This window comes from Haliotis cracherodii, unplaced genomic scaffold, assembly GCF_022045235.1.
Source record: "Haliotis cracherodii isolate W230 unplaced genomic scaffold, xgHalCrac1.p SCAF_16, whole genome shotgun sequence".
In the NCBI taxonomy this organism is placed as follows: Eukaryota; Metazoa; Mollusca; class Gastropoda; order Lepetellida; family Haliotidae; genus Haliotis; species Haliotis cracherodii.
The window spans coordinates 10,037,304-10,047,385 of record NW_027266271.1 but is presented as its reverse complement, the minus strand read 5'-3'; positions in this window follow the sequence as shown (position 1 = coordinate 10,047,385).

Below are 10,082 nucleotides of genomic sequence, written 5' to 3'. Positions count from 1 at the left end.
TTGGGTTTGTCTGCTTATGCCTTTATTATTCGTTAATGATTTGTGGGGTTAGGTGACACTTTTGTATTTTTCTGGCCATCAGCAAACATGCCACTGTGGAAAAACATTTCACATTTTTTGTTTAATACCCAACCAATACTTGTAATATGAATACATATGAAATAAATAAACTGGTATATGAACAGAAGACAAAACGAACATGCTCATTACAAAAATTGCATGAAATCCAACTCGGAAGCTGTAAAGTCCATAAAATATTTCTGAAAAAATATGTAAACGTAAAAAAAACACGTGACCTAAGGGACTGGTCATTTATAATAGGGGTTAGTGTCATGAACAATATTTGTTGTTTAACGCCGCACTCAGCAATATTCCAGCTCTATGATGGCGGTCTGTCAATAATCGAGTCCTGACCAGACAATCCAGCGATTAAAATCATGAGCATCGATCTACGCAACTGGGATAAGATGACATGCATCAAACAAGTCGGCGAACCTGACCACCCGATCCCGCTAGTCGCCCCTCGGGACAAGCGTTGGTTGCTGAAGACAATACTAGCCCCGAATCTTCACGGGACCTACCACAATACAGAAGCAGAGGAAGAGTGTGAAGGGAAGTCGTACCCATTGCCTTGTATGTTACAAAACCTGTCTTTAGATGATCGATGGTTACTGTATTTCTATGTATGTATGTATGTATGTATGTATGTATGTTACAAAATCAGAAACAAACGTGTCTCAGAAATTAATACAGGATTTTTAAAACAAATGAATATGCAATATGAAAGTATACAGTAGATGACACTACAATTTTTAAGGTGTGTATATACAACAAGGTAAAGTTAACCAACACCCGTATTCCCACCTACGACTCGGGGGTGATGTATCAAGAGTAACCATGGCAACACTTAGTTTCTCCACAGAAGACGCCAGAAACTACCTCTTCCGCAACAAAGCGATATTTTGCTTCCAATATTTTTTCAGGTTGCACTTTCAAGCCCACTAGAAACTCCAAACATAACTTTACAATTTTCATAAAGTCAATTCATATGTTAATTCCGTTTATGATAAAATCCAGCCCCACGTTCCCAGCAAAGCCATTTAATTGTCCACATTGCATGACCTGCAATTCCATCCGGCCACTTCAATGTCGGTTCCTGAAGTGTTCTCCATATGATTTTCAGGTTGCAAATCAAATTTGTAAATGAAATTTTTGCTACTTAATATTATTAATATTGCGGCTGGGATCCTAATCCAAATATTACCCTTAATGAATGAAAATGTATCCCCCAAGAGGAAACTTAAATCCCAAATTGAACTGCACCTCAGGGAATGTCTTCCAAAATTAAATACCAATCAGTCTTTGTGTGATTGTGTTTTGTTGGCGTTTTTTTCTGCAAATTTGCATCGCCCATCCCTTAATTACAAATTAACAAACAAAAGTATTCCGTGGTTGTGAAATACGGTAAATTTATATGAATGTTAAATAGGTAACACTAAAAACATGTTTGCTAAGTTTGAGCGGGTGGTATTCTGTAAATGTAACCATTTTTCGCACGGCACACGGCGAGACTTAATGGTATATTTTACGGGCGCTTCTTTCGACGTGTTCCACCACGAACATCTAAAATAATACAATTTATTCGACAGATGATACGAAACGGATGAATTTCAATGCACCAAACAAATATTTGGACAAACATTTAGGTAGATTACATTTAGTTCGGGTTATATGTTTTATGGAGAAAAGTTCGATTTTGTTTTGTGTGGTGCATGTACATACGATACAAACAAAGGCTATAGTTCATGGTACAACGGGTGCAGTCAGTTCCTCTGTCGAATTGGTCTATAAAAAAACACGATGTCGCTTCCAACGTAATGCGCTCTCTTGAAAGCAATGCTGTGGGAGGAGAGTTAACTTTTTACTGTTATTCGATTTTTATCTAGACAGGAGGCATTTAATAATTTGTCGTATTTTTTTAAACAAAATGTTCAAAGCATCTCGGTACATCAACTGTCTATCGATGTGATTCACGAAGCTAGAATGTTTGGTAGACATTTTTGACGTGTTTTTCATCAAGTGACAAAGAGAACATATCTCGCCGACCGTGAAGATTCGAGGTAGAATAGGTCTTCAGCAACCCATGCTTGCATTAAAAGGCAACTATGCTTTCGTAAGAGGCGACTAACGGGATCAGGTGGTCAGACTCGCTGACTTGGTTGATGCATGTCGTATCCCAATTGTGTAGATCGATGTTCATGATATCAATCACTGGATTGTCCGGTCCAGACTCGATTATTTACTGACCGCTGGAATATTGCTGAGTGCGGCGTTAAACAACAAACAAGCAATCAAAACATATCTAGCCCTACTTCTAAGCAGGCTATAGGGACTATAAAACGGTGGGGTCGGGCGTTTTGTGGTGAGGATGAAAATGTGATAACGACTCCGTATGCTGATATAACATAAAACTTAATATGTTTTAGTCATGATATACGTAATGCGCTGGTGTTTGTTAAACGTCTTTCAGATAAGATAACACTTTATTATCACGAAGGAAATTTGGAACAGAGGTCTCAGCTTATTAATGCAAAGACATACAAATAAATAAGTACATTACTGGTGTACTTAACATTAAATGTGGCACGGCATGGCAACTAAATGCGCAATGATTATTATTTATCACAAAACGGTTTCAAGCAAGCAGCTGACATGGGGTCCACAAACGACTGCACAAAGAATCGAATCACCCCAAGACGCATGTTGCAGTGCAGAACGTTGAACAGCCATCCCGTCACCTCGTATTTCGTATTTTAGTCGTGAAGTATCGGCATCCATTTTGTTTCCAACTTCGGATTACTCGATATATTTGCGCCTATGTCCTGTATAGGGACTTCGAGTCAACAAGGTGTCACTGAATATCCATGTATAAGTGTTTTACTGCATATACATGTGCAAGTATTTTACTGCATATACATGTGCAAGTGTTGTACTGCATATACATGTACAAGTATTGTACTGCATATACATGTGCAAGTATTGTACTGCATACACATGTGCAAGTATTGTATTGCATATACATGAGCAAGTATTGTACTGCATATACATGTGCAAGTATTGTACTGCATATACATGTACAAGTATTGTACTGCATATACATGTGCAAGTATTGTACTGCATATACATGTGCAAGTATTGTACTGCACATACATGTACAAGTATTGTACTGCATATACATGTATAAGTTTTTAACGTATCGTCATCCTTGGGCGAGCATTGTGAAATGTTTCATTTTTATGGGCGTGTAAAAGTCGGATTGAAGACTTTAACAAATATATTGATGTAATAATTATAAAAATATGTTGCACGGATGATGGATATGATATTTCTGCTTGAAATAGTTCCTGCTTAGCTCCACTTTACATTATTCATATGCAAATAACATGAGCTCTTGCTGATTAATTATGAATAAATTACCATATACTGCTAAATAAAAAATGTAGTATGCGTAAACTGTCCTTTGAAATATAAATGTAGAGAGAGGAGTTACTGAGATGCATCTACTAAACTCTTAATGCCCTCAGCTCACGAGACTGACCCACTGACCTGTCCCCCAGAAGCCGCGAAATGACCCCAGTCAGTTTACGATTGTTTCGAAATGATCTGTATAACGTGTTAACTTTGTTAAAGACCCACATTTATACTTGTATGAACATTGACAACAACTCAAATGATTAGATTTCATTTGAAATGAAAATCCTTTGCGACAAATCAGCTCAAATAGATCCCACATCGAATTAAGGGTTAATGGTCGACAACACAGGCAGGTAGGTGGACCGACCGCTTACTCACTCCGGGATGTTGGGCGTGCACTGCAATCTGGTCGCTGTCACCTAAAAATAGAACAGCAACGTCTTACCGGTGTAGCGGCAGATATGTTGCCCGTGGAGATTGCTCCTCTTAAGACATTATCCCGACTCGGTCCGTTCAAGAAGAGGTTTCAAAGAATAGGGCAGGCCGAGCACGCGAATATTCGGATGCACAAGGAGCAAAATTTTGCCTCAGATTTTACAAAAAGATGCTGGATATAAAGCAGGTTCGATCGTGATTCTCTCTAAATATATGTTTAAATATTTTGCATTTTTGTAGATATGTATATTATTTTTGTGAATTAGTTTTATATACATGATGTTTGCAGCAATGTTTTGTTTATTTAACGCCGCACTCAGCAATATTCCAGAATAATGACGGCGGTCTGTCCATAATCGAATCAGGATCAGGCTATGAAGAGGTCGATTGTCGGGTACGAAGACGCAATCAACCAAGTCACCGTGCCTGACCACCCGATCCATTTTGGTCGCCTCTTCAAATCGAATCTAGCAAGATAATGTGTATATGAATAATATCTCGATCTGCTCAGTCGCACGTTCGTGTAATGTGGCGCGACCAGCCTCCGAGTATTTGATGCATCACGTTACTTGAAAGCTGTGGTTTTGAAAGGTGTGTGTGTACTCAATAACTAAAGTTGATGTGGTCATAATCTTATTTGGCACATCTGATTTCATTCGGAAGCAAATAACTCTAAACACCTTTCTTATTTATATGCTGGTTTAAAACGTTGTTTTAATCCTGAGTTATGGCAGGAACCATATAATAGATGGTCTCTGGTTATGGTAAGCGTGGCACGCTGGGTAAGGGGAAAACTTTCTCACTGAACTACGAGTAATACGCACTGAAACATCCTTAAGCCACTCTGGTGACCGGGGGACTGTTAGAGATGATTCATCACTCTGTAGTGAGTGAGTGGGTTTTCACGCCGTTTTAGCAATATTCCAGCCATATCACGGCGTTGGCGATCAAGTGGGCTTTACACAGTGTGCCAAAATTGTGTGTGTGTGTGTGGGGTGGGGTGGGGGGGGGGACTGTGCCTCAGCTTTTACACATTTTAAAGGCCATAAGATGTTTCAATGAGTGAGTGAGTATAGTTTTACGCCGCTTTTTGCAATATTCCAGGGGACACCAGGAATTGGCTTCACGCATTGTACCCATCCATTGCGTGACGAGCGAACGCTTTAACCACAAGGCTATCACCAAAGCCACGTAGTCCATATGATCAACAATAATTATTAGTTTTCAGTTATCAGGGAATTCATACGCTCAGAGCAAATTTATAATAAAATAAAGTAGATAAAATATGATAAATTAATATAATATAACCATAGGAATATCAGGCTACCTATGTTCATGGTACGATGAAACAGAGTAACAGGTGGTCGCGCTCGGTGACTTGGTTGATGGCATTGCATGGTGCTCGTCATATCAACCACTGGATTGGTCTGTCCACGCTCAATTTAAAACGATGTCATATAGTTGGAATGTTGCTGAGGGAAACAAACAAACAAACAAACACATACTCCCTATTTTTAGAATATTTTGCTATTTGATTTGCTAATCACGGGATCCGTGAAGATCCGGGGTAGAATAGGTCTTCAGCAACCCATGCTTGCCGTAAAAGATGACTATGCTTGTCGTAAGAGGCGAATTACGGGATCGAGTGGTCAGACTCGCTGACTTGGTTGATGCATGTCATTGATCCCAATTGCGTGGATCGATGCTCATGATATTAATCACTGGTCTGTCTGGTCCAGACTCAATTATTTACAGACCGCCGTGATATAGGCAGAATATTGCTGAGTGCGGCGTTAAACAACAAACCGACAAACAAGCTAATCACGGCTTGTGACAAATGTGACACCTAACTACACGTATTGTGCTATCAAGTTAGATTTCCAGCAAAGTAACAGCTGTGTCCCGCCTCGCCTGATGTAGTGATCAAACTTATACTTTAAGTACCATGCAGGATCCGGCGATGAATCGATCACACTGTGCTATCACGTCCTTAGTGTGACCACCGTCCATGACTCCGGACTAACACTGGCACTCGGCACAGCTTGAAACAACTTACAGACTTCAGTGAGTGGGGTTTAACGTGGCTTTGAACAGTATTTCTGACATATATCGGCGTGTCAGATACATTGATTCAGGTTGAAACCCACAGGCGCGGATATGATGCTGAGGAGGCAAGAGATGTCCAGTCGCCAACGATTAATAACACTTTGGCGGCCATGCATTATTTTGATTCCTGTACTGTTTCTTTGACAAAAGCATTGACTTAACTTCCCCAAATTATCGATTTAAAAACATTACTGACAAAACACGCTCCCCCATCAACATTATACCGGCTGTATTATACCGGACCCCTAGGGACCGTCCATTCTTTTGTGTGAAATGAAAGCGTTCGATTGACATGCTGGATGAGACTCGTAAAGATCTGGGTTAGAAAAGGTCTTCAGCAACACACACTTGCAGTAAGAGGCCACTAACGGGATCGGGTGGTCAGGCTCAATGATTTGGTCGATGCATGTCATCGTATCCCAATTTCGTAGATCGATGCTCGTGATATCAATCACGGGATTGTCTGGTCCAGACTCGATTATTTACAGACCGCCGTCATATAGTTGGAATATTGCTGAGTGCGGCGTTAAACAACAAACAAACAAACATGCTGGATGTCCTTGAAGGATATGCTGTGAAAATAAATAGTTCGATGATACCTTTGAGAAAAAGAACATTCTATGTTTGAAGCAGTGGCGAAATAAAAGCGACAAACCCTTTCCATATTCATAAGAAATCTCTGCCAAAAACAGTCGATTGTACGACTCCGATTATATCATGAGCATGTGTTTATGAATCACTATCAAACAGTGATGACATCTGGTGCTCGCGAAAACGTTTGCGTATCATGCCCTACCGCTGGCACTCATCACAAACACATGCAAAGAATTAGTCTGACTATCCAAAATCCCAGCGGCATGAAGTAGTGACCGAAAAAAATGTTGTCTCCAAAAAAAATTGAAAAAATCACAGCCCCACCGAATATAAAATGGTCTGTCGACCCCTAAGGGTCCATCTATAGTGCCACTTTGGTGGGTCGTCTCTCCTGCATGCCCTAGAGTGCACAGACGCACGAGGAATCCTCGGTGATCTCAAGACACTTGTGAATGCACACCTGCAGATAATGGATGTAGTAATTAGCGTGAAAGGAGCGGATGAGAGTTGCTCAATCTTCAGAAACGAAAACAAAGCCTACGAGCATGACACCGTTGTGGCTATTTATCATGTGGTTGTTTTTATCCAGAAATTTTCATGGAGTCTTTGAACGTAATCGTGCAGGTGTTGAACTATTTGTTTCACGGCAGTCGGGAGTTATATTATGTGTTTTCTGTAAATGTAAGGCTGGTCGACTGGGCGGTGAACACATGTCCTCGAGTGCTCCTTGTAATCTGTTCGATGGCGTTGGTCGGTTCTGTGAGTGGGTGGCATTTAAACGCTTAACTGTTTCAACGATATATACCACTGTTATAGGATACTATCCGGGCCCGGATAATACTCGACGGGAATTGTCATTTGTTCCTGAAAAATAGGGGAAAATAACTTGGCCTCAGCTTTTACACATTTTAAGATGTTTCAGTGAGCGAGTCTAGTTTTATGCCACTTTTAGAAATATTCCAGCAATATCTCGGCAGAGGACACCAGAAATGGGCTACACACATTGTACCCATGTGAGGAATCGAACCCGGATCTTCGCGTGACCTGCGGACGCTTTAACCACGAGGCTTCCTCACCGCCCCATGAGGTGTTTCATCTTTCAGAATGGTCCAAGTGTAAAAGTCGCAAAAAACGGAACATATAAATTGAGTCCCACGACAACAAGCATAAATGAGTGAGTGAGTGAGTAAGGTGTAACGCCGCTTTTAGCAATATTCCAGCAACATCACGGCTGACACCAGAAATGGGCTTCACACATTGTACCCGTGTCGGGAATCGAACCCGGGTCTTCGGCGTGACGAGCTAACGCTTTAACCACTAGGCTACCCGACTGCCCCACAACAAACATGAGACGTTTCATATTTGCAGACATAATAGCAGGAACACTTTAGTAATACGTAACAATAGAATTGTTAACGACGCCCTTTTATTTTAGCGGGGTGCATCATCAAAAAGCAAATTAAAATAAAATTGCCTTTGCCTTTTTCAGAATCATGTATGATAATCACATGTACAAACATTTTGTCCTGATTACCCAAGGTGACCCTGAAAATGCACAAGTATCTGTTCATTGCATGCATTAAATTTCACTAGGAAGAAATTCGTCACACATTCACAGTTCACATGGAACTGAGTCAATTCATACTTAGTAAATCGTTGAATTGTTTTCACTGTCATGTGAAAATCAACTTTGTTGACGGCCACACCTCGCAAACGTTACGCGACGCCTATCTGAAAATGAGCGGTTGCATGCAACTGGAACTGCTAGGTGTTGGGTGTACATTGTAACACAAAACAGTCCCTCTGGAGTCGGTACCAACACACTGGCAACACCAGGGACCCACCGCGTTCTGGATGTCCACAAGTAACGTCACGTCCGCGACGTAATCATATCCTTCTGCTTCAAAAGCTAAATCGGTTTCAGATTGGAACTTGACAGCCCGCAGCATCCCTTGCTTGCGTCCGATTAGTGCAAGGACTGTGAGGAATCGATTATGATAGTATAACATCCAACGTCGACGTCCAGCTGAACGTCCAATTTTACAGCCACGTCATCGAACTTTACCCCTGGCATGGTCAAGACAACATCTGAGATTGAGGACTGAAGGTTATCCTCTTCATAGATGAATCCAGGGCCCACTTGTACAAAGCGATCTTAGCGCTAAGATTATCGTAAGTCTATGTTAAAGTATGGGAGTTACGATCATCTTAACGCTAAGATCGCATTGTGCAAGTGGGCCCAGGTTTCATATTGACAGCAGTGATTGACGTTATTGTTTTTATCGACGTCGTATGGAACGTTACGCTGACGCGTGTATTGTTTGACGTTCTGTCGAAGGTGGGAGCGTAATGCTGCTGGGAGACTTCACATCACATGACTCCTCTAGTGGTTATCGATGGCAATTTGACAGGTGTACGGTATCGTGACAAAGTTATCCGTCTTTACGTCCTCCCTTTCCTTCAGTCCCATGGACTTCACATCACTTTACATCAGGACAACGCACGCCATTGCGTTGTACGTGTGGTCACAGACTTCTTGGACAACAGAACATCGCCACACCGAGATCCGTCGCCCATCGAACATGCGTGGGATGAAATGAAACGTCGTTTACGTCGACTTCAAAATCAACCGGTGACGTTGTTCCAGCTGCGACAGGCCTTGCTCCAGGGCCCTCTTGCACAAAGCGATCTTAGCACTACGACTATCGTAAGGCTGTGTTAAAGTATGGGGGTTACGATCATCTTAGCGCTAAGATCGTTTTGTGCAAGTGGGCCCAGATCTGGAATGACATCCATGAGCCTTCCTCAACCATCTTGTGATGTCAATGAGGTGCCTTTGTCAAGCTTGTGTCACTGCTAATGGTGGTCATACCAGATACAGAGGACATGTGTTGACACTGTCATTATGTTGCAAAATCGTTCTTTGTTTGTGTTTATTCATTATATCCAATATATGCCACACTCGTTCTTTCTATGGTATCTGAGCGTAAAAAAGAAAATGCGCTAATTTCATAAAAATGGATTCTTATGAGAACGACTCTGGTATTCTCCATATTCCGGAAACCCGTCGGCCATATTTGTTTCAAGCTTCTAATACATAGCGGCATATGTTCCAAGAGATAAAATCAGAACAAATGAATCGGCATGCACTTGTATGGTTTAATATGACTAAACCTCGAGATTTGATAGCAGTTCATTTCATTAACCTGTAAAATATGACACCGCTGGATATATATGAAGCTATAAGAGGTTCAGTGAATGGCGGCCACGATTTATCTCAGTCACTCACGCCTAAGGCCCAAATTAACCACACACACATGCAGAGTAGATTTATTTTGGTGTCGGAAAATGATTCTCATTTGCGTATGAATCTCTTAAAAGCAACATCCGCCGACCTTGTCCAACTGTGATTACTATAGGCCGCGCCATTATATGGTTGTGGCTATGTTATATATCCCGTCATATATGATTTG